The sequence below is a fragment of the Dipodomys spectabilis genome, unplaced genomic scaffold (assembly GCF_019054845.1).
Source record: "Dipodomys spectabilis isolate Male_0828 unplaced genomic scaffold, ASM1905484v1 ptg000297l, whole genome shotgun sequence".
Lineage (NCBI taxonomy): Eukaryota > Metazoa > Chordata > Mammalia > Rodentia > Heteromyidae > Dipodomys > Dipodomys spectabilis.
In genome coordinates this window covers 5,986,294-6,009,844 of record NW_024870974.1, presented here as the reverse complement: position 1 = coordinate 6,009,844, position 23,551 = coordinate 5,986,294, and the positions used below count along the sequence as shown (strand labels likewise).

The window sequence follows — 23,551 nt, the reverse complement described above, 5'->3', positions numbered from 1 at the left end:
AACTTAGTAGTCTCCATCTAAAGAGAATAGAATCTCTGCATTGTGTTCAGAAATCCTGGTTTTGTAAAGTCACATGCTGGTAGTTCTGTTTGATAAGGTAAAGTGAACGCACAGCTGCTCCACACTCTTCAGATATCTTGTTCTTCACAAATGGGTTGTACAGCAACCCATCTGCGGGTCTAGACATGATTTGGCAAACTTTCCTTAAGTCCCAGTCTTTTCTGCCACCCTCTAGGTGGATTGCAGATCAGAGTCCCTCAGTCTCCCCTCATTTCCTGGGCGTGTCCTGGGGCTGAGCTGAAGGATGCATGCAGACTTACAGATGGTGTGTGTCATGCACAGATCCCTGTGGATCCAAGAGAAGGAGGATAGAAGAAGGCTTGTCCTAGTGTGGAAATGTGGCTTAGTGGCAGAGTGCTTGCCTAGCATGCCTGAGGCCCTGGCTTCAATTCCTCAGTACCACATAAACAAAATAATAGTAATAAAATGATATTTTTAAAAAATGCTTATCCTCCTGTTCTTAATAATAGCATCGCCTGTAACCCTCCCAATACTCAAATAGGTTTCAGAGCCTTCCTTTTATATTTATTCCTTATAAAATGTACTACTCAAACTAGAGCTACCACGAGCCAGTGTTACATTTTGACCAAATAAAGCTATCTTTTGCTTAAAAAGTTAAGTGTATAATCTTAATAATAAGAACTTCTAAAAACAGAAGAAAATAAAGAAAAAAAGAAACATTGTATGAAGCTGAATGCCAATGGCTTACACCTATAAAATGATAATAATGATAATAGCAATAATAACAATTTCTAAAAATGATCTTTGTAAAATAGTGGAAGATTCCAGTGACTCATTATGATACTAGGAACTCAAAGTCACTTGGATCTGATCATTTGAAGCACAATAGATAGATATCTAGAAGCCACAATATTAAGTGTCTTAGAATATTATTAATTATCATACTATTAAGGCTCTGTCTTTACTTGCAGGGGTCTATGATTCTTAATCGTAGTGTGTATCAGAATCATCCAGAAATATTCTAGACCAAGAGACACCTGGGACCCATACCACACATGCTAAAACACAGCATGTCATTTAGCTAGACTGTGTTTCTGTGAATTGTGTAATCATTTCCAGAATTTGACTGAATAGACAAATTATGGTATAGCCGTGGCATAGAATATTTCCATAGTATTTTAAAATTATAATTATGAGGACTCTCTGACATTGACAAGTGCTTATTACCTAATACTAAAAACAAAGAAAAAGGAGGATTCCAAATTATTCCCTCTCACTTGTTACAAATGCTAGCTTGTTTCTATAAATGAGACTAGTAGATGAATCTTTAGCTTTATTTACCTGTGAGTTAAAAGTAACTCCACAGGGGCTGGGAAGGTGGCTCAGTGGTAGAGCGCTTGCCTTGCATGCCTGAGGCCCTGGGTTCCATTCCTCAGCACCACATAAGCAAAAAGAAAGCCAGAAGTGGCGCTGTGGCTCAAGTGGTAGAGTGCTAGCCTTGAGCTGAAGAGCTGAGGGACAGTGCCCAGGCCCAGAGTTCAGGCCCCACGACCCGACCCAAAAAAAAAAAAGTAACTCCACATAGAAGAGCAAAACATTGTATTGAAAAAATGTGAGACATTCATTTAATAGCTATAATTTTCTGCATGATTTAGTTGAAGATAATAAATTAATTCCTTAAATAGATCTGTGGGAGGCTGTACTGTATGGCTACTAAACTATGTATAAAAATCTACTCTTGTTTAAAATGCTGATTTTGTTCTATTTCCACAGCCTCCTAATAGACTGGAGAAAAGAATCCCACCACTAAGAAATACCTAGAAATTTACATAGAACAAAAATGTAACACAGGACCAAAGAATACCAAACATTTTCTCTAATGCACAGTTGAGCTTCTGAGAATGTATGAAAACTACTGAAGTACCATGAAATAGGGAATTTGGAAAAACACAATAGTATTTCAATGGAATTTGGGGCATAAAAATATTTACTGACCTGAAGGCAAGTGGAATTATAAATAATAAACAGAGAATTCAAACCCCAATACTGCAAGAAGGAAGGAAGGAAAAAGGGAAGGGGAGGGGAGGAAAGGCGTTGGGAGAAGGGAACAGCAAGGGTGAGGAAGGGAGGGAAGAAAAGGGGAGATGATGTGAAGATGGGAGGAAAGAGGAGAACAAAAGATATTTGCTGATTGGTGTAATTAAGAAGTTTACTTTTAAACAGCTTCCCAGGAAAGCTGGTTAGGCTTTGGGCCTTTCCAGTCTGAGGAACTGGAACTATAGTTATGCACGGCTGCCATCAGCTCTTCTGGGGCTGGTTCCTGTTAATGGGTAATCCTCAGAGTGGTGATAAATGTCTCCATTTTCAGCCTAGCCTCTGGGGAATCCGTATGTATGATGAGAATCGGGTCTGATTCTCACTTTTCTAGATCTAGAGTTCAAGTTTGCATTTCCTGTGTGCTCTAGGAATGCCCAAGTCTAACAATGAATCTAGCTTGGCTTCAGACTGGTAGGGGGATCCATCCAGCTTGGCAGGAACAAGCAAAACAGCTAGCTCCATTAAGTATCAATTTCTGACCTCACATTAAACACATACACAAGCAAGCCCCGGAGATTACAAGAGTGCAGAACAATGAGCGGCAGAAATAAATCCCCAGCACTTTCAGATAATTGAGTTATCCGTTGTTGATATATAAATACAAAAGAAGTTTGCTGATACTACAGAAATGTGGAGGTGAAATCAGGACAAGAAGAATTAAAACCAAGGAAATGATTTAACTCAGTTACTATGTGCAGTGGAAAAATAGCCAACAAATGGAAAAACCAATCTAAGGAAGTTTCACATAGAGAAGATAAGGATAGAACATATAGAGATGGAGAATTTGAAAGACAGGTGGGATGGAGGGAGTGGGGGGTGGGGGAGTAGCAGTGTGTAGTAATGTCCTGGAAGCTGCTAATGCTGCTGTACATTACAGGAGCCAAATCTGTGGGATACTTTTAGGACTTGAAATTTGGGCTCTAAATAAAGTCTCTTGTTCCAGGCCTAGCCAAAATATTGATTTCTAGTTTTTCTACTAATTAACTGTCTTACTAAATTTGCTAGGCTTCACCTTCCTTACTTGTAAAGATCAATGTAAAGAATGCCTACTCTACCAGGGATCGGGGTGTAACTCACTGGTTGAGGGCTTGTCTAGTGTGTGTTACACTGGATTCCATCCCCAGGCCACTAGAGGGGCGGGGCGGAATCACCAGAATAAGTGTGAGAATTGAGTTGTTCAATGTATGACACACAACACGTGCTTAAAAGTGATCATTGCTTTTATTCTGGTTTTTTTTTTTTGGTCAGTCAGTATGGCTTGAACTCAGCACCTGGCCACTGTCCCTGAGCTTTTTCTGCTCAAGGCTAACACTCTACCAATTTGAACCACAGCACCACTTCCAGTTTTCTGGTGGTTAATTGGATATAAAAGTCTCATGGACTTTCTTGCCTGGGCTGGCTTTGAACCGTGATCCTTAAAGCTCAGCCTTCTGAGTAGCAAGGATTCCAGGTATGAGCCCCCAGTGCTCAACTGCTTTTATTCTTCTATGCCCAGATATACTTACAAATATTGAAGGGCATTTTTATTGATTAATCTATAGATGTATAGGCCTATACAAAAATGTCATTGATTTGTTCACTGATTTCCAGTAGAAACTCACTACATTAGTATTTATACCTGATGTCTTTGCCCCTGTCTGAGCTCTTCAGGGAGGAGACTGAAATTGGAGATGTGCCAAAAGCTTAGTTTCCAAAGTAATAATGTCTTAAGAAAATCACACAGGTAGCAGGAGGCCAGAACGAATTTATTAAATTCTTGTTATGCTTCTTAATTATGTTACCTTGGGGACTGTAAGCGTGCTAACTTGCACAAGTATTGTCTTAGTTCCCTGTGGTTGCTGTCACCAATGGTCGTAACCAGGTCATAGGAAGCAATAGGAAGAGATTTATTCTTTCTTGAAGAAGGGCCATGCTGCTCCGAAGGTTCCAGGGAAGATTTGTTTCCTTTTCTCTCTCTAGTTTCTCCAGGTTTCTGACTGTGCTTGTACATTGTTCCATTTTTACCTCTGTTTCTACCTGGCCCTCTCTGTCTCTGTGTCCAAATTCCCCTCCCCTCCCCACTCTCTCTCTCATTTCTTGTAAGGAGACTGGTCAGTCTCCAGTAAAATCTCGTCATAACCAACTGAATCTGCAAAGAGTTTGTATTCAAATAAAATCACACTCTGCGACTGAGCGGGCATGAGCTCTATGTATCTAGGAAGTTAGAGAAAAATTTTCAGGTTAAAAAGAGATTTTCCAGTCAGTATACCAGAGTGGGTGTTTTGTTGGTTTGTTTTGTGGACATTTCGGGGATTTGAACTCAGGAACTTGCATTTCTTTGTGTGTTCCAGTCTTGAGGCTTGAACACAAGGGCCTGTGTGCCATCCCTGAACTACTTTGCTCAAGGCTAGCGCTCTACCACTTAAGCCACAGCTCCATTTCCAGCTTTTTTTGTGTTTAATTGGAGATAAAAGTCTCAAAAACTTTCCTGCCCAGACTGACGCTGAACCGTGATTCTCATACCTCAGCCTCCTGAGTAGCAAGGATTACAGGTGTGAACCACTGGTGCCTAGCTGGGACTTTTGAGGCAGGTGCTCTACCATACCCACAGCCCATTTTACTTTTAGTTCTTTTTCAAAAAGGGTCATGCTTTTTTGTCCTATTTATGCCTCTTACATAGGTGGAACCACAGCTGTATATCCCCTGACTAGCTGACTGATTTTGATGGTGTTTCACTTTTACTCATGCTGATCTTGAACTATGATCATTCTGATCTATGCTCTCTGAGTGGTTGGGATCTTGGACATGAGCCACCATGACTGACTGTTTTATTTAAGCCAGGTAAATTCTTCTAATGTTTCCTTACTGAGTAGATGGTAAGTATGCTTAGCAAATGTTTCACAATTGGCTCCTAGTGGCAGAGGGCGGGACAGGGTAGAGAATACCCTTAACTCATAGTGTTTTCTTGCCAATTTCTTTGGCAAGGTCAGTTTTAAGCTAATAATATGATGTCATTTGGCTCACAAAAGTTGAAAATTTACTATCAACTCTCATGAGCTAGCCACGTCTCTTCTAAGATATCATAGAGAAAACAGATAGGAGATCACATCCTAAAGTTTTTGCCTAATGGTCAGATCAAGGATAACACCATTGCTTCAGTACTCTTGTGTTACATAATACAATTAGTAAAGATTTTGTAGGATCTGAGTAAACCCATTAAGTTGCTTAAGCAGAGGCTTCTGTCATTGGATAGTGGGGAAAAAAAGACCTGTGGTTTAGTGGGCAAAAACACCATATTTGAAAGCAAAAGCTAGATCTTACTCCAGATTGTGCCATTTGCCAATGGTAAGATCTTCCTTCAAAAAGTTGCTCGATCCCTTCCAGCTCTATTTTCTTCATGCATAAGATGAAAATAAAAATAACATAGAGAGGGCTGGGAAGGTGGCTCAGTGGTAGAGCGCTTGCCTTGCATGCATGAGGCCCTGGGTTCGATTCCTCAGCACTAAATAAACAGAAAAAAAAAAGCCGGAAGTGGCGCTGTGGCTCAAGTGGTAGAGCGCTAGCCTTGAGCTGAAGAGCTGAGGTACAGCACCCAGACCCAGAGTTCAGGCCCACGACCAGACCCCCCCCTAAAAAAATATAACATAGAGAAATGAGTTAACATTACATACAAATAACTAGTGCAGTCCCTGAGAGCATCTGTTATATGAAACACTCATCCGGGACATGGTTAAATGCCGAAAGTATGGTCATATGATGACTAGTTCCATGAGAACTAGGACTGTCATCTATCTTGTTTACTAGCTCCTGGAACACACAATAGGTGAAGTGTAGAAGTTGTCTAGGAGTTATTCACCTAATGAATAAATGGTTAGTGTGCAGAAAGCTGTTTGAACCATCTTCCTAAAGAAGCACTAGTCCTACCCTGCTGTAGCTTCTTTAGAAGAAATAGATAACATGATTTTTTTGTGGGTGTTATAGCAGTAGGGCTTGAACTTAGGGCCTCGGTACTATCCCTTTGTCAAGGCTGGTCCTCTATCACTTGAGCCACAGCTCCACTTCTACCTTTTTGGTGATTAATTGGAGATAAGTCTCATAAACTTACCTGCATGGGCTAGCTTCAAACCCCAGTCTTCAGATCTCAGCCTCTTGTGTAGATAAGGTTATATCTAGCTGGCTAAATCACCTGACTTAATGGTAACAGGCTGTTACTGAGGCCCTTCAGACTTCCCTCCACCTGTGACTCCTTCCCATTCTTCCACGTCTCCAGACTGCTTTTCCCATTCCTCCCCAGACTTCCTTGACTAACAGTCATGTAACAGTGTCCCAGGCCCAACTCAGGCACCAGAACTCAGGCTTTAGGCATATCACTCTCTTGGGCTGAAATGGGCTGTTTGGCTTTAACTTATCAACCCATTTGGTTCTTCCAATGGCAAATTAAGGTTAAAAAAACAAAACAAAACTGAAGCTAAGCCAAAGGGGCACTTTCTTTTTTTAATCTGAAAATGTGAAGGGATAACTAGCTAGTTTTAAGCTCTAATAAGTTCAAAGCTGGAAGGATCCCTTCTGGCTCTTTTCTCTCTGTCTCTTGGCTTTGACTGGCCGGGTGGGCGTCATAGCCAACTCCAGCAGAGCAGTGCTAGCGACAACTCTCACTCACTCTTCAGGGCATCAAGCCTCACAGCAATGCGTCTGCCTTTCTGAAGCTGAGACAGAACTTTGAGATAAAGATTCAAGGTGTCTAGGCCCTACTTTGTCTGAGCAGTGTTACTGCCCTTGTGAAAGTGGCCCCGTGGACAGGAGCTATGAACCAAGAGTTTGTATTCGCAGTTGCTCCCAGGTCCTGCCACTGCTTCTGGCCATGGAGTTGGTTGCATGGAAAGAATGTGTGGACTGGATTGAGTTTGTGAATCTCCAAGCATAAGAGCTGTGTACTACTGGTAAAACTCAAAGAGGAGCCAGGCACTGGTGGCACACACCAGTAACTGTAGCTACTCTAGAGGCTGAGATCTGAGAATCACAGCTCAAAACCAGCTTTGGCAGAAAAGTCCATGAGACGCTTATCTCTAATTAATCACCAAAAAAGCCAGAAAGCAGGGATGTGGCCAAGTGTTAGAGCACCAACCTTGAAGAAAAAAGCAAAGGGAAAATGCCCAGGCACTGAGTTTCAGCCTCAGTATCAGCATGAGTGTGTGTGTGTGTGTGTGTGTGTGTGTGTGTGTGTGTGTGCGTGTGCACGTGTGCATGCACACGCACACACACAGAATTGTTTTTAAAATTATTACTATCTATAAGTATCATATACATATATGAAAATTAAAGAGACACAAAGACTAATGCAGTAAAAGGTAAATTTCCCTTCTTCCCTTGAAATAAGATCTTTTTCTTCCTTCAAGAGAAACACTGGTATGCATTTCCAAGAATATTCCATGTATTTATGAGTTCATATGTGTATGCTCAGCCTGTAAGCACATGTAGATTGATGTGTCCAACTACATATAAAACATAAACTATAAAATATCTGCATTTGATACATATATATTTAATAATCTATAAAATACTCCACACCTTGCTTTTTTCACTTAATGAACTCTTAAAAGTCTTTTTATTGGCTTACATTAAATTGTACATAATGAGGGGTTTCATCAGGGCATCTCCATACCTGTGTATTTAGAAAATTCTTCATCATCTCTTTGTCCTCTGCAGAGATGAGATCACAAAGTGATTGTAACAGAAAAGCCAACATGGCTTTGAATCCAACTCCCTGCCCCTAGTTTAATCTTGGGTAGGTTGGTTAACTGACTTGCATATCCGTAAAACTAGGATTAAAAATAGCATCTCCTTCCCAGTGTTGCTGGGAAAATTAAAGGAGTTAGTATTATAAACCAAGCACTGGTGGCTCATGTTTGTAATCCTAGCTGCGCAGGAGGCTGAGGCCTAGAGGGTTCTAGTTCAAAGCCCACTCCTCACAGACAAGTCTGTGAGACTCCATCTCCAATTAACCATCGGACTCCTGAATTGGAGGTGTGACTCAAGTGGTAGCGTGCCAACAATAAGAAAGCAAGCAGAGCAAGAGCTGAAAGCTCTTGAGTTCAAGCCCCCAAAAGAGTTGGTACTCTTTAGGAACAGTATCTGGCACAAGGCAGGCGCTCTGGGAGGTTTATGCATCTCATGTGGTCTGTATAAGGACCGCTTGTCATTGCATGGCTAATGTGCTGCTTTGCACATGCCATCAGTTCTAGCTTCTGAATCCATCTCCTGTTCTCTCTTCTGTCAAAAACATATCCCAAAAGGCTGTTTCAATCATCGCTCTCGATCCCAGAGTTCTGCTTATCCTGGGTCTTTGTAGGCTTAGAATATGTTTTGTCATTCAGTTACCTTTTAATATTCATCAGTTGTTGCTCAGTCTCATGGATTGTCGTTTACTTTCATCCTCACTTTATTTTCACTCTTTTCTCTCATATCGGTTATTTCTTAAGATGTGGTCTAGTTAGTTTTCTGTGTCACTACTCCTTCGGGAGATCTGCTTTGATTTCCTCCCATCCATCTACCTGTGGTGGGTAGCCTTTTAGGATCCCTTCTTTGTTTCCCATGATGCCTCTTCATCTTTATTACTCTGATCACTTGGTTTCAATTACTTCATTCTGACTTCACATCTCTAGATTACTTGAGAGCAGACACCAGGTTTTATGCTTCCTTATATAATCCCTTACACATCGCAGTACAGTAAACACTCCATTACAATCTCTTGTCTTTATTTGAGTACTTAATTGTTGCCTAAGGTAACAGAAACATATTTTGTTGTTCTTGTTTGCCATTTGTTCTTGCTATGTCATGTTTTGCATACTCCTTACAGCTACTCAAAGAGACATTAGTATTCCCATGCTTAGTTTAAGAATTGGGCTTGGATCAGGTGTGATGTTGCAGAATTATAATCCCAGCTATCCAGAAACATAGGTAGGAGGATTATGGTTCAAGACTGAACTGGGCAAAAATTCTATCCAAAAAGTAATTAAAAGCAAAAAAAAAAAAAAGTTAAGGATATGGCTGAAGTAGTAGAGTGCCTAGCTAGGAAGTGTGAGGTCCTGAGTTCAAACCCAGTACCACCAAAGAGGGAGCAAGGGAGAAAGAGGAAAGGAAGGAAAGGGGCCAGCAGGGAAAGGGAGGGAGGTGAGATTAAGTACTTGACCAAACAGCTTCTCTTTTATTTTTATTTCCTTTACACACAGATCAAGGTAGATCTACAGGTAGATCTTTTCTCTACCCCGGGACCTCTATGCAGAAATCTGGACTCCAGATGGGTTTCTCTGGCCAGCATAGCATGTCCAAAACTAAATTCCAAAATTTTCACTCAGCTGATCTTTTTACTAGCTTTCCATGAATAATTCTCCACTATGTATGTATATGTATGTATATGTATGTATATGTATATATATGCTGTATATATATATATATACATATATATATAATCTTCTAAATTCACTAAATGATACACAGTTACAGAGATGTCCTGCTGAAACCCCTCATTATGTACAATTTAATGTAAGCCAATAAAAAGATTTTTAAGAGTTCATTAAGTGATAAAAGTAAGGCATGGACTATTTTATAGATAAATAAATATAATAGATATACATACCTTGTGGAGAATGATTCAGGGAATTGTTCAAACATGCATGTATACACACACACACACACACACACACACACACACATACACATACACACACCACTATTGTCTAACTCTTCCTCTATTGAGAAGCACCTAGCCTGATTCTATAACTTGGCTAAGATGTATAGTGTAACAACAAGTATGGGTATGTGGGTAAGTCTCTTGTATATTGACTTGCATTCCTGGCCAAGAGTGATGTGTGTGTGTGTGTGTGTGTGTGTGTGTGTGTTTTGGTTGAGGTCACTTCTAACTAGGTAGCCCCTCACTCACACTCACCCTTCCTGAGGGTGATTGGGCCCTCATGACCCATTGGTGAGTGTACTGTCTGACCTGGAGACTGGAGAGCTGAGCGTGTGTGTCAGGCACTGCGGTGAGTGCTTCCGCCATGCCTGCCCTACTGGCGTCTGTGACAGGGCTTCTAGAGCGGCAGGTGGTGAGAAGCCAGAGATGCAGCACCTGGATTTCAGAGGTCAGCAGAATCTTCTGTACTTGAGCTGTCAACCGGCAGGGATATTTCCAGTGCTGAGCCCCAGGAACCGTTCCCTAGTCATTTTAATATATGTTGTCATTCTCACATAGAAGTTTTTAAGGTTCTTATCGAGTTTTCAAGTAGCATGAAGTGATAGATAACAAATTTAAATTCAGATTAATCTTGAAATGCTAAGGCAATAGGCCAGATTCTTAAGCAGTGACACTGAAAAGAGATGCGTGCATCCAGAAACCCAGTTAGTACAGGGACAGGGCAAGAGAGATGACTTAGCAGCAACACATGTGAAGGGATTGAGAGGTTCTAGTTAATAAGGGCTGGGAAGATGGCTCAGTGGTAGAGCGCTTGCCTTGCATGCCTGAGGCCCTGGGTTCGATTCCTCAGCACCACATAAGCAAAAAGAAAAAAAAACTGGAAGTGGCGCTGTGGCTCAAGTGGTAGAGTGCTAGCCTTGAGCTGAAGAGCTGAGGAACAGCGCCCAGGCCCAGAGTTCAGGCCCCACAACCGGACCCCCCCCTACAAAAAAAAATAGATTTACCATGCACCAGCCAGGCCATGTGGCTGCCAAATCACAAATTCTCCCATTTGGCTGCATTAATCTAATAAATATGATCTAGAAGAACAAGGAGATGGTGGTTCTGGTCCCACTCGCTCCTGGAATATATGTACACCGCTGGACCCCATTTCACCAGAGAAGAAAAACAAACTTGAGTGTGTTTAAGGCAGAATAGTGACATAACTCAAATTTTCTTCTAATTACTACACTTGAGAATGTCGACAGCCTTAAGAACAGTCTACTTATCTCCAAATACTTGGATGGCTGTCATCTGAAGAAGGCTGACATGTGACTTGTGTGTCACAAATTAAGAAGGAATGAGTGGAAGCCCCAGGAAAGATTCTTCTGGGCCGGGGATGAGGGTAGAGGTGCCTGGGGGTGGAAGGCTCAGCATTAGGATGGGTGTCATTAGACTAGTTCTAAAGCAAACTGGAAGCTGGGCACTGGTGTCTCATTCTCATGATCCTAGCTATTTAGAAGCCTGAGATCTGAGGACCCAGATTCAAAGCCAACTTTGACAGGCAAATCCAGGAGACATTTTAATTCCAATAAACTAGCAAAAAGATGGAAGTGGACCTGTGACTCAAGTGGTAAAGGACCAACCTTGAGCAGAATCAGCTAAGCAGAGCATGAGGCCCTGAGTTTAAACTCCAGTACCTGTGTGTGTTGTGTGTGTGTGTGTGTGTGCGCGCGCGCGTGCATGCAGACACACAACACACACACACACACACACACACACACACACACACACACACACCCTTGGAGGACTCCAAGACAGGGACGGTAACTTGTACTGAGACTTGAGTCCCCTTTACAATTTGGAAATCTATTCACTCTCCTCCCTTCCTTTCTGTCTTTCTGTCTTCCTTTTCTTCCTTGATATGCCTTCAGAAAGATTGTTTATAACAAAAACTAGTCAAGATTTGGCTTTAGGGCAGTTATAATTTCCTGATAGATCCCCAAACATATAGAAAATTAGTAGATTTCAGCCCACTTTATCTAGCGCTCAAAGTGTATAACTTATTTAACATACATAGTGTACGTGTCAGTTTATACATGCTGAGCAATATAAAATTATGACAAGAAAGAGTCGTGGGATTTTTTTTAGACAAGTTTCAAGTATTGCCATTTTTCCAAATTACTGGCTGATGTCATCCTAGAAATTGGTAGAAATTTTGGTGTTTCCCCTTTCCTACTTTCATTTATATCATAGTGTTCAGATGGTATAATATTTGGATTAACCTCAGTCTAACACTTGGATTGTGTTTTCTCTTTTGCCCTGTTAATGTCTGGAGGTATAACATAACCAATAAAGTGACACACACACACACACACAATAAGACAAAGAACATTTCCCAGTTCTATTCACTTGTAATTCTTCTCACTGAGTAGGGATTTTCCACAGGAAATGACAGAATGGTTGAATGGCTAGGTGGAGTAGCGTGTGTACTTTCCTTATGAAGGAAGAAACTGTTATCTTCTTCCCAGCATGGCCCAAAATCTTCTATAGAGCAGCTGTATTCACTACAAATTAAATTCTGCATGGACTGTCCTTAGGTAGAAGTCTAATTGTTCCTTTAACCAGTTCCAGGTAATAGGCTTCATAAGCAAGAAAAATATGTCATATGCCTCTAAGAAGAAATAAATCAGTGGTTCTTAATCTCAGATAAAATTGGGCATCACAGAGTTACGAGTATTCCTAATTATCTCAATAAGTTTAGAGGATTTAAACCCATTTTAAAGCAATGTTAGAAATTTATATGAATAACTGCTGCTTTCAAGGAATAAGTAAATCAGGGACCAAAAAGCTTAAATTGGGACATACTTTCATCATACCAAACAAGTATTTTAATTCTATGAATTTTTTAAAGTTTTTATAAGGATTTTTTTAACTTTCCTAATTAAAGTATCTCATTATATCTTTATTTCATTGTCACACTTTCTCCCTCTACTTGTGTAATTGAGGTATTTCTATCTTATGTCCAGAACAGATTATTATCAGGACTTAATGACCCAAGGCAGGATCTTCTGGATTTACTGAAAATACATTGAGTATACAATCTCAGCTTTAATGATAAAAGTTGAAATCTTTGCCTAACATAAAGGTTTATCTTTATCTCTAAATTTTGATTTTCATGCTATCAGAGGCCCCCTTGCAACAGGTAATTTGAGTGTTGATTGTGTGTTTTTTCTCAGTTTGTAACTGTGGTTTAAAAATGTATTTAAAATTGTTCACAGTTTTAAAATTAAGTTTGCCTGAAAGGTTCCTTCCAACTCAAAAATTCTGTGATGTTAAACCTCTTTTCTCTTTTACTTTGTTTTTGTTTCCGTTTGAATTTGTGACTTTTGCATATTGTCCTGTGTGTCTTCTACTTATAACAGGCAACTAACTGTAGAATTTTAGAGCTGGAAGGCATGTTAGACATTATCTAGTGATTCTAGAAGAACTGAGCTGAATTCTAGAAGAATTGAGAGGCTCCAGGTGGTTAGGTGACTCATGCAAGATCTCAACAGTAAGCACTAGAGACTAGAATTCTACCCATTGGAACACTGAGACCCAAAATGTTCTTATCTGAAAATTTTGAAGGTTTCAGGCAAAATATTTTAAGAAACAGTCAAGATTAAAATATTTGTGGAGAAGGTAAGCTTGGTATGCCATATTAGGGAAAATAACCTACTTGACACAAATATTTTTGCTATAAACATCATTGAGATTGGTATAAAACAACATTGAGATTCCACCCAGTTAGAATGGCCATTATCAAGAAATCTAATAACAACAGATCTTGGTAGGGTTGTGGCCAGAAGGAATGCTACTACAGTGTTGGTGGAAGTGTAAACTTCTTCAACCACTTTGGAAAGCAGTATGGAGGTTCCTCAAAAGACTAAACATAGGGCTGAGAAGGTGGCTCAGTGGTAAAGTGCTTTCCTTGCATGCATGAGGCCCTGGGTTCGATTCCTCAGCACCATATAGCAGAAAAAGCTGGAAGTGGCAGTGCGGCTCAAGTGGTAGAGCACTAGCCTTTAGCTGAAGAGCTGAGGGACAGCACCCAGGCCCAGAGTTCAGGCCCCACAACTGGCAAAAAAAAAAAAAAAAAAAAGACTAAACATAGAGCTCCCCTATGACCCAGCAATCCCACTCCTGGACACTTACCCAAATGACCACAACCAAGACTATACTAAAGCTACCAGCACAACCATGTTCATTGCAGTATTATTTACCAACCCAGATGCCTCTCAGTAGATTAATGGATTCAGATGTGGTATATATACACAATGGTGTTCTATGCTTCCATCAGAAAGAATGACATCACCCCATTCATAAGGAAATGGAAAGACCTGGAGAAATGTATATTAAGTGAAGCAAGCCAGGCCCAGAGAAATATAGGTTTCATGGTTTCCCTTACTTGTAATAAGTAGAATATGTCTATGATATTCTTAGCAGGGGATCTCAATAGTCCAATCGCTAAGTGCATAGGACCATATATATCATGAAGCATATCAACATGAACTCCAAGAATTGGACACAAGAGGTTCTTATTATGTACTATATGCAGTTATTTCTATTTTAGTTTTCTGTACCTTTTATCTTGTATATAAGATTAGCTGATTAGTGGAGAGTAAGGGAACCACAGAGACAGCAGGACAAAAGATGAACTAATACAGCAATGATACTCATTAGACACCGTGTCGGAAATGAACTTTATAACAGGAGGGAGGGTAGAATGGGAAGCAGGAAAAAATGAGGAAGGGGGGTAACAGTGTTTAAAAAGAAATGTACTCATTACCTTCCTTATGTAACTGCAATCCCCCTGTTTATCACTTTTACAATCATTTTTTTAAAAAAAGAAGATCATGCTCCCATTATGCCAAGATGGGAATTTTCAACCATCTCAGAATTTGAGTATGCTGAGGTACTTATTATATTAAACCCAGCTTATGCAGACTATATATTGACATCCCTGGGATTTTCTCTTCTTGCCGGGAATCATATTTGAAGATATAGTAGAACTTTGGGCAGGTTAGGGCTTCCGGATCTTGCACATCTAGATTTTTCTGTGACGTTGTGACTCTTTTCCACTGGGAGAGTGACAGCTTGGCTCTGGGAAACTGGTGGAAAGCCAGTGTCAGGCGCTGTCCTGGCAGAGTTCAGTGGGGGTCACTTGTGAGATGACCCGGGGCCTGCAGCCCAGGCAAGACTCATCTGCCATCCACTCTCACTTCTGTTTTATCTAGAACCAACTCTTGATGTTCATTTTCCACCCTTTGCTGCCATCTTGGCCAGACCTCACCACAATTAGGAAATTGCGTCTCAGGGTTGGATTTTCTCTGAAAGTTGAATTTGTGAAACTTACAGATGGTCAGGCGTTTCTGCCGCTCGTCTGTCTGTAAGTTATTTTTCTAAGTAGGATGGCTTGAGGGATGAAAAGAGGTTCAGAATGTAACCCTCTGAGAAATTGTACTTCCAGTGTGATTGTAGACCCAGGACTTTGCCAATCTTCACAAGTAAATTGGCTTTATCCATTCACCTTTGCTAGGACTTCCACAGTTAGAGGAGTAAGATGAACCCTATCAGGACAGGAATGTTCCAGAAGTCCCCAGTGTGAGACTGCTGACTCCCTCATCAGCCCCCTTTCCTCAGGCTACCCTAACCTGGTCAGCTTTTCTCTGTTCCTTCCTTCCTCCTTTATCCATTCAGTAGGGTTTTTTTTAACCAAGTACTCTGATGCAGTAGAACTGGTTTTGTGCTGCATGTTAGAGAAATAGAAAACGTGAGGTGATACTTGTTTTTTTCCTCCAGGATAAAGGGATTCAATAAGGAACTAAATATCTGAAGGGCAGTGATGGCTTCTTCTTGTTATACTCACTATTGTAGTACTAGTGGCTACTGGGTAAGAATTGTTGAGTAAAACATGTTTTTTGAATAAAGGAATAAATGATCCAGTGGCTCTAAGGTAAAGATAAATTTCTATGAGTGTTTGTAGGAGAATTCAAGGGAATTCTGAGAAAAGGCAACTGAAATCATAGATCTACACAAAGAAAAGAGCACCAACAATACCACTAGTAGCCAAGGCTCAAAAATAGAAATTTATGGGGCTGAACAGGCAATAGTAATTCTGTTGGAGTGATGGCTACATCAGAGGGACAGATAGTAATAAGGCTAAGAAGATAGGAGTAGGGACAAACCATGCAGGAATTTATAATGAGCTTTTTGAGAACATGGGTAGGCAATAGAAGTTTTACTATAGGAATGATACATCAGAGCCAATGTCATGTTTCAGGAATATAGGAAGCCAAGGCCCAGGGAACACCAGTAAGAATTGCAATGATTCCTCAGGAGTTAAATTTGAGGCTAAGCTGACATGGATAAGCTTAGAAAATGAGAATGGAGGAAAAGAACAGACAGAGGTGGAGATTTTGGAGATTTTCTCACATGGCTGAGTTTTTGCAAGTGATTATAAAGATCAGAAGACAAACAACAGCAATTCAAACTCATAAGAGTTTCCCTTGGCATTACGTAGAAGGTGATACCTCTATCAAGTAGATTTGAGAAGGAAGGTGATTAATCCAGCCTTAGACACGTGGAGTTGCAAAAGTGGTGTGGACAGAAAGATGCCTGGAGAGCAGACGGATATATCTATTCTGCTTTAAAGAATGGTGACAACAGAGACTAAAATTGTCAGTCATTTGTATGGGGAGTTAGTTGATGAGGCTCAGAGGTGATCACTGACAAGAGACCAGAGAGGAAGGACCAATCAACGTCTGTTGAGACTTCTCTTTGGGAAGAAGATGGAAAGCATCTTAGTCAAAGCTAGGTCACAGGCAGTGATATGCGAAAGGAAAGATACCAGAAGGGAATGGCTAGACATCTCAGCCTTCAGCAAGGTTAAGGAAACTGAGATATGACTAAAGAGTTTTGAAACATGAAGTCATTCATGACCTTTAAGCATTTTTATAATTTGGAGAATAGGAGAATCAATTTATTTGCAAAAGGCTACAGATTAAGTAGCCTTACTCACATTGGTAAGTTGGGAATTTTTTTTTCATACCTTGTAAGAAGAAAGAGAATGGCATTCAGACCAAGTATGAGTAGAATCTTTTAAGAAAGAACTTTCCCTCATTTGATGCTGTTTCTCAGTATAGAGAACATCAAAGAAGAGAGTGGTTCTGTTTTCTTGGGGTAGTGCCTGGTCCCCTTGGTTTCAATAAATGCTAACCTTCACAGATACCAGCATCATTATCAGGAAAGAGTTGTTATTTTTAGAATAAGGAAGAATACATATGTCTATAACCTAAGGGGAAACATCTTTTACAATAGGAGGGAGGAGGGTAATTTAGGGTAATCTAGAGTAAATATTAAAGGCAAAAACAGTGGTTTTCTGGGGAAAAAAGGAACAGGAATTACATTTCTCTGAATCAGAGAAAGATACATGAAGTAACAGGAATGTTTTGAGCCTCCATACCAGTAAGGAGAAGAGAAGCTGGAGGAACTCAAATGCAGCTGCTTCTCCCTTTTCATTGAAGTCAGAGGAAATCTAACTGCAGATATCTGTTAAGGCAGGAAGAGATAAATAAGAACTGCTGTCATTTATCTTGGGCCTGCTCTGCATTTTATTTAAAAAAGGAAAGACACTAAAAGCTTTAAATTATCTCCTCTTACCCTCATGAAAATTCAGAGATTACATATTTGTGTTACATTTTTTTTTTTTTAGTGGCAGTCCTGGGACTTGAATTCAGGGCCTAGGAACTATCCCTGGAGCCTTTTTGTTCAAGGTTAGCACTCTACCACTTGAACTACGTCAGCTCCATTTTTAGTTTTCTCAGCGATTAATTGGAGAAAGTCTCACCGATTTTCTTTCCCAGGCTGGCTCTGCACTGCAATCCTCAAATCTCTGCTTCTTGATTAGCTAGGAGTACAGGTGTGAACCATCACCAGCGCAGGGCACCACCATTATTTATTTATTTATTCAGATGAAAAAATAAATTGAAAAGGTTAAGCAATTTTCCCAAGGTTACTCATCAAAGAATGGTGTGGCCAAGATTCATAGCAAGTCTGTCTTACTCTTTATGCAAAGAGAAGCACTAGCTTGAGCTGTTGGAAGAACTCCACATTGTGATTAGATCCTTTGAGTTGGTTATTCCTTGTCTGTCAGAGCAGGGTCCCCTCATCTGAGGATGAAGAACTAGGAAACTGAAGTGGATGAGAAACCTGAATCCTGGATCCCAAGGGAAGCAACAAAACCAGGTGTAGAGAAAGCACACAAGCAAGGGAGAATGCCTCACGGGCCAACAGCAGGCAGGGTAGCAAGAGCAGAGTTATGGCTGTCTTGACTTTCAGTGGAGTGTTGCTGCCTTTGTTTCCCTACAGTGATGATTCAAGGGTCACCTCCCCTTCCCTTACCCACAGCTGCTGGGATTCCTATCTGTGCAAGACAGGGTCCTTACTGCAAGACCAGGGGCAGCTAGACAGCCCTCTTCCACCCTAGGCTAATGAATTCCCTGTTGAATGCCCACAGTAGAGCAAGTGTTATTCCAGGCACCGGGAAATAGCAAGGAAGAACTCAGTTCGTTTCCACTCTGACTGAGGCAATAATAAAATACATCATTTATATATATATATATCACATAGACAGGAGAGTAAGAAAGATACAGAAAGAAGCGGTGCCAGCTGAGCCCCAGTGGTCATGCCTGTAATCCTCGTTTTACAGCCAGCAGCAGCAGGAAAGTCTGTGAGACTCTTTCTCTCCAACTAACCACCAAAAAACCAAATGGAGCTATGGTTCAAGTGGTAGCAGGATAGCCTTGAGGAGAAAGTTGAAGGACAATACCTAGGCCCTGAGTTCAAGGCCCAGGACTGGCAGAAAGAAAACTAAAAGGAAAGCAGGAAGGAAAAGAGGAAAGGGAAGGAGAGGGAAGGGAAGGAGAAGGGAAAGGAATGAGAAGGGAAGGAGTCAGCATATCACTTTTAAACTTGACTTCCTGTTTAAGAAGGCACCCAATTGTCAAAATAAAATGAAATAAAAACCTGGCCTATCTAGGACTATTTCTAACGGAATTCTTACCCTGATGACACACTTTCTCCCCCCGCCCCCTTTGGCAGTCATGAATGATTTTGCCTTGCAAAGGTAAAGACTCCTTTGTAATTTGCTATTGAAGTACTGACTCTTGTTGAGAAGCTGGTCCCTTCGCCCTGGTGTATTTCCTGCCTTGATTTTTCTGAAGGAAGCGTAATTGATCGGCAGATCTGATGTGATAAAAAATAAAATAAAACTGAAAACTAAAATGAAACTAGAAAAACAAAAGCCTAGGTCAAAGTTTAACAGGGAAAAAAAAGTCCCACTTTGGAGAGCTGCGTTGGCACGGAGGTAGACGCTGGGCTGTCCCCTCCAGCTTGCTTTATCGGTGGTCGGCCGTTGTGGTTACAGGGAGGTCTTGAGCCCCCGTGAACTCAGTGCTCAGTGAGCAAAAGAAGAACGTCAGTGATTCAGCGGGAGAAGCACAGTCTCATCAACACTGGATGTTGTCCAGTCTCTCCATCGCTTACAGAGAGCATTGATATTCTGAAAACTAAAGATGAGCTCCACCAGGCTCGGGTTGAGTCAGTTTCAACAGTTTCTTATCTATAAATAGTGCAGACTGTACGAATCTCACAGGGCCATGGGGGGAAGGAAGGGGGCTTAACAAATACAGAGAGCAGAAGAAGCTGGCGCTTCCATGGTACTTAGCATAGAGCAGACACTGTACCATCCTCACAATAGCCCTGTGCTGTTACAATCGTGGCCCATTTTGTAAGCGTGGAAGTTGAGGCTCAGAGAGGTTACCCAACTTGTCTAAGGCCACAGAGCTGGAGTGGATCTATGCTAGGATTAGATCCCAGATTAGATCAACTTGAAATCCCCAGAAGGAAGAAACGGACCGCACTGAGTGTCTTCTCCTGTCAACGTGTACTATCTCCTTTAGGAAAGGTTAAACTCTATTTCCTGATCGCTCGAATAATAAATCATAGATAGCAACTAAACCTGACTTAACTTTCATCCTTGAGAGATGCTATATTATTAAAGAAAGATTCTTCTCTTTATTTTTTTGCATTTCTCCTTTTAATCTGACTTGAAAACTAAGCATGAATGCATGGTTTAATCATATCATAGCATGATTTTTTTTTTTATGAAGGCCATTTGCAAAGGGATAAGAGCACTTCTATTATTTTTTTTTGGGGGGGGGGGTCAGTCATGGGGCCTGAACTCTGGGCCTGGGCGCTGTCCCTCAGCTCTTCAGCTCAAGGCTAGCCACTCTACCACTTGAGCCATAGCAACAGTTTTTCTGGTGGTTTATTGGAGATAAGAGTCCCACAGACTCTCCTGCCCAGGCTGGGGACACCTGGCTAGTGCTAGCACCACTTGAAGGTGGTAGTGAGCTAGCCTGGGACACTCCAAGGAGAACTGTCACCTTCCAGTCCTGGAACATACTGCTCTTCCTGCCAGCACAGGCCTAGCTGCCTCACCCACTACCTGCTACCTCTTCTTGGAATGATCCTATTGGTCAGCTTCATTCTCCTCTGGAAGAGAGCTTGTTTTCACTTTCTGTCCAGCTCAAGATCCTATCATATAGTAAGAGTTACATATACTTCTGTGTGTCTATGAGATTATTTGATAGCTCTGGTCCCCAAATTCCACTTCCCCTAATAAGAAGAATCATGCCTGTTCTGTAGGTACTGCGTGCCTTTTCCCTTCACTGTTACTTTCTGCAGTGTGGGGGTGGTTACAGGAATCTATACCAAATATACACCAAATAAATGGGTGGATATTGGCTGTCCATGAAGTAATGGACCAGACAGAAGAGAGGCTTTCTAGTTCAGATTGCTAATCTCACTCAGAGCCAGACATTGGAGTCTTTGGAGTCTAAAAGCTATCCTGTGCAAATGTTTTTGTTCAGTTGGCATAGTTTTTGTTTGTTTTTGGTGGCAGTGCTGGGGCTTGAACTCAGGGCCTAGGGTGCTAGTTCCATGCCACTTGAGCCACAGCTCCATTTCCAGCATTTGGGTGGTTTATGGAAGATAAGAGTCTCATAGACTTCCCTGCCTGGGTTGGCTTTGAACCAAGATCCTCAGATCTTATTCTCCTGAGTAGCTTGGATTACAGGCGTGAGCCACCAGCACCCAGTTCACTTGTGTTTTAAAGATGGGGAAATTGAAAGATGGTATCAGCCATCATTCCTGGTTGCCATGGTGAATAACAACCAGGAAATTGGAGCCTGGCAGCATGGTTCCAGGAGCTCTTAAGCTGCCTCATTCTACTGCTCTGGGGTAGAGAACCAAGTCAGGACAGACTGGTTTTAAGTTGGGAAATTATGGATATTTTTCCCTTTCTCCTCTTCTTTATCATCATCATCATCATCATCATCATCATCATCATCATTGTTCCTGGGGAAAATGCAAGCAGAAATGAACAACTTTGTATATCACATCTTACACTCACATTGCTTCTACTTTCTGTCAGAGTGATTTGGCCAAATTTACCTGAAGAGGAAACTGGATGTTTCAAATTGTGATTCTTAGAAACTTCTAGATGACTTCTTTTAACTTTAACCTCTGAGAAATAGCATGTACTTTTCTGCAGCATGACAGTTCGGTAAAAGTAGGTGATCTGACTGAGACCACGATTACCTGGATCCCCTTCCTTTCTAAATCTTACTCACAAAGCAGATCTGGCCTATGGTCATCAGCAGGTGCTGATTCACAAGGCTTCTGGAAGAAAGTCTTTTTTTTTCCTTATGACTATTTTTGCTGGTAGTAGGGTCCAAACTCAGGGCTCGTACTTAGTAAGCAGGTGTTCTACTACTTGAGTCATACCTCCAGCTTATTTTTACTTTAGCATGATTCCTTTACTTATCTGAACATGATTCTTTTACTTATGGCTCTCTCATAACTGGGACTACAAGTGTGAAGCACTATGTCAGTCTTGTTTGTTGCGAGGAAGAAATCTCAAAAAATGTGGGGTTTTTTTTGGCCTGGGCTGACCTTGGACTACAATCCTCCCAGTTGCCTCCCAAGTAGTTGGAATTATAGGTATAAGTCATGATGCCATGCTATCATTAAGTCTTAAATTTAATCAGGGAAGCCTGAGTACTCCCAAGAATGAGTTGTTGCCATGAGAACATAATTATTACTAGAAAAATAACAAAACCTGGTCACATATGGCACTCTGAAAATAAAACTTTTCCTCGGAATAGAAGTGGCTGGAATTGACCATTTCTTCCACCACCTGCTCTAAGCAAAATGATTGTGTTGGTGGTGGTAATGATGTTTGGCTTCAGATTTTTTGTCGGTTTGTTTTGAAGAAAGAGCTCACTGTTTAATCCAATTAGTCTTGAACTCTGGATCCTCCTACCTTTGCCTCCTTTCTATATGCTGGATTATAAGCATGAGGTACCATGCCTGGCTTTAAGAAGCGGGGAACATCATGTCAGGTTAGGAATGTACAGGGCAATAATAAACAAGATGATGGTTTAAATAATAGCATACAGCTGTTATTTGCCAAACATACTAGCTCATACCTAGAAGTGTATGAGGCAGAAATTGGAAGGATTACAGTTTGAGACCAGCACTGGCAAAAAGTTAACAAGTCTCTATCTCAACAAATAGGCTGAGCCTAGTGGCTCATCTTCAATCCCAGCTACTCCAAAGGCTATATATAGTTAGGAGGAAAAATAATGAATGTCTGAAAAATAATGTAGCTAATTGCCTGTCTAGCAAGCATCCAATCTGAGTTCAACCACCAGTGCCATCAAAAGGAAAAAGAAAACAAACAAACAAGACTTTATGTGCCTTCATGAAGCTTTGAACTATCATCCACCCCATTTTACAGATGAAGAAACTGAGTGTCACTCAGCCAGTAAATGGCGGAACTGTCATTACACCTGGCCAGCCGCTGACCCCTACCACTCCCTTGATAGTTTACACAATTTTGTGCCTTTGTCTAACCTTGGCTGTGGCTGAAAGCTGAGCCTGAGTTTTAAGCTAGTCGTGCTTAAGAGTGCTCTGTTCAGACTCTTACAGAAAAACCTTCATAACAGAGGAAGTTGCTCTTCCTACGCTTCATTTGCAAGGAAATCGCTGTTCAGTGAAGCGAACGAGAGCCTGAGTAAAAAGAATCCCCTCTCTCCATAGGACAAATCTGAATCGGCTGCAGGGAACTGTCAGTCAGGGGCCCTGAGGGAGAGGCGCTCTCCTCTAGACTAGCCTGCCAAAGTCCACATGTGCCATGCACCTTGCATGGAGCTTTGCTTTGCTTTCTCCACACAGCCTTCTTCTTCCAATCAGTACTCTGGAAAGTCCACAGACCCAGGGACCTGCCTGCGCCTGTTCTGTGGTCTGTGTAAAAACCGAAGGATGCCGTGGTGACTTGGACTCTATTCACACGGATCAAACAACACATTAGTCACTGGCGAATCTTTCAGGTCCTTCACCTCAGAGAAACCCCAGTTCCTCTTTCTTGCCACCCCATCCGTCTTGAAGGCAGAAGAGAAAACATGCAAGAGCTTTCTGAGCACACCTCCCGCCTCTTTCCTTCCATGCCAATGATACCCTCTCTCAGTGGCAGCGCTGTGGGCCTAATTAGACAAAGTGATTGGGCTTTCTCAAGAAACTCTTGCTGTCCAACAGAACTAAAAAGACTTGCCTGATGGCACCAAGCATCCACTGTGGCCTTCCTGGGCTGACTGCCACTTAAAAGGGTGATCAATT

General features: G+C 41.3%; 1 protein-coding gene across 2 annotated transcripts in view; it reads left to right on the top strand.

Moving 5' to 3' along the window:
- Nfkb1 (nuclear factor kappa B subunit 1) overlaps positions 1-23,551 on the top strand; it is a 117,162-nt gene that overhangs the window by 40,426 nt on the left and 53,185 nt on the right. The window contains exon 1 of one of the 2 annotated variants that reach the window (XM_042701768.1): positions 19,120-19,124. The exons of the other annotated variant lie outside the window; for it this stretch is intronic. The gene's annotated coding sequence lies outside the window, so the exon portion shown is untranslated. Of the gene's footprint in view, positions 1-19,119; positions 19,125-23,551 lie in introns of those variants that run through there. 2 annotated transcript variants of the gene reach the window in all.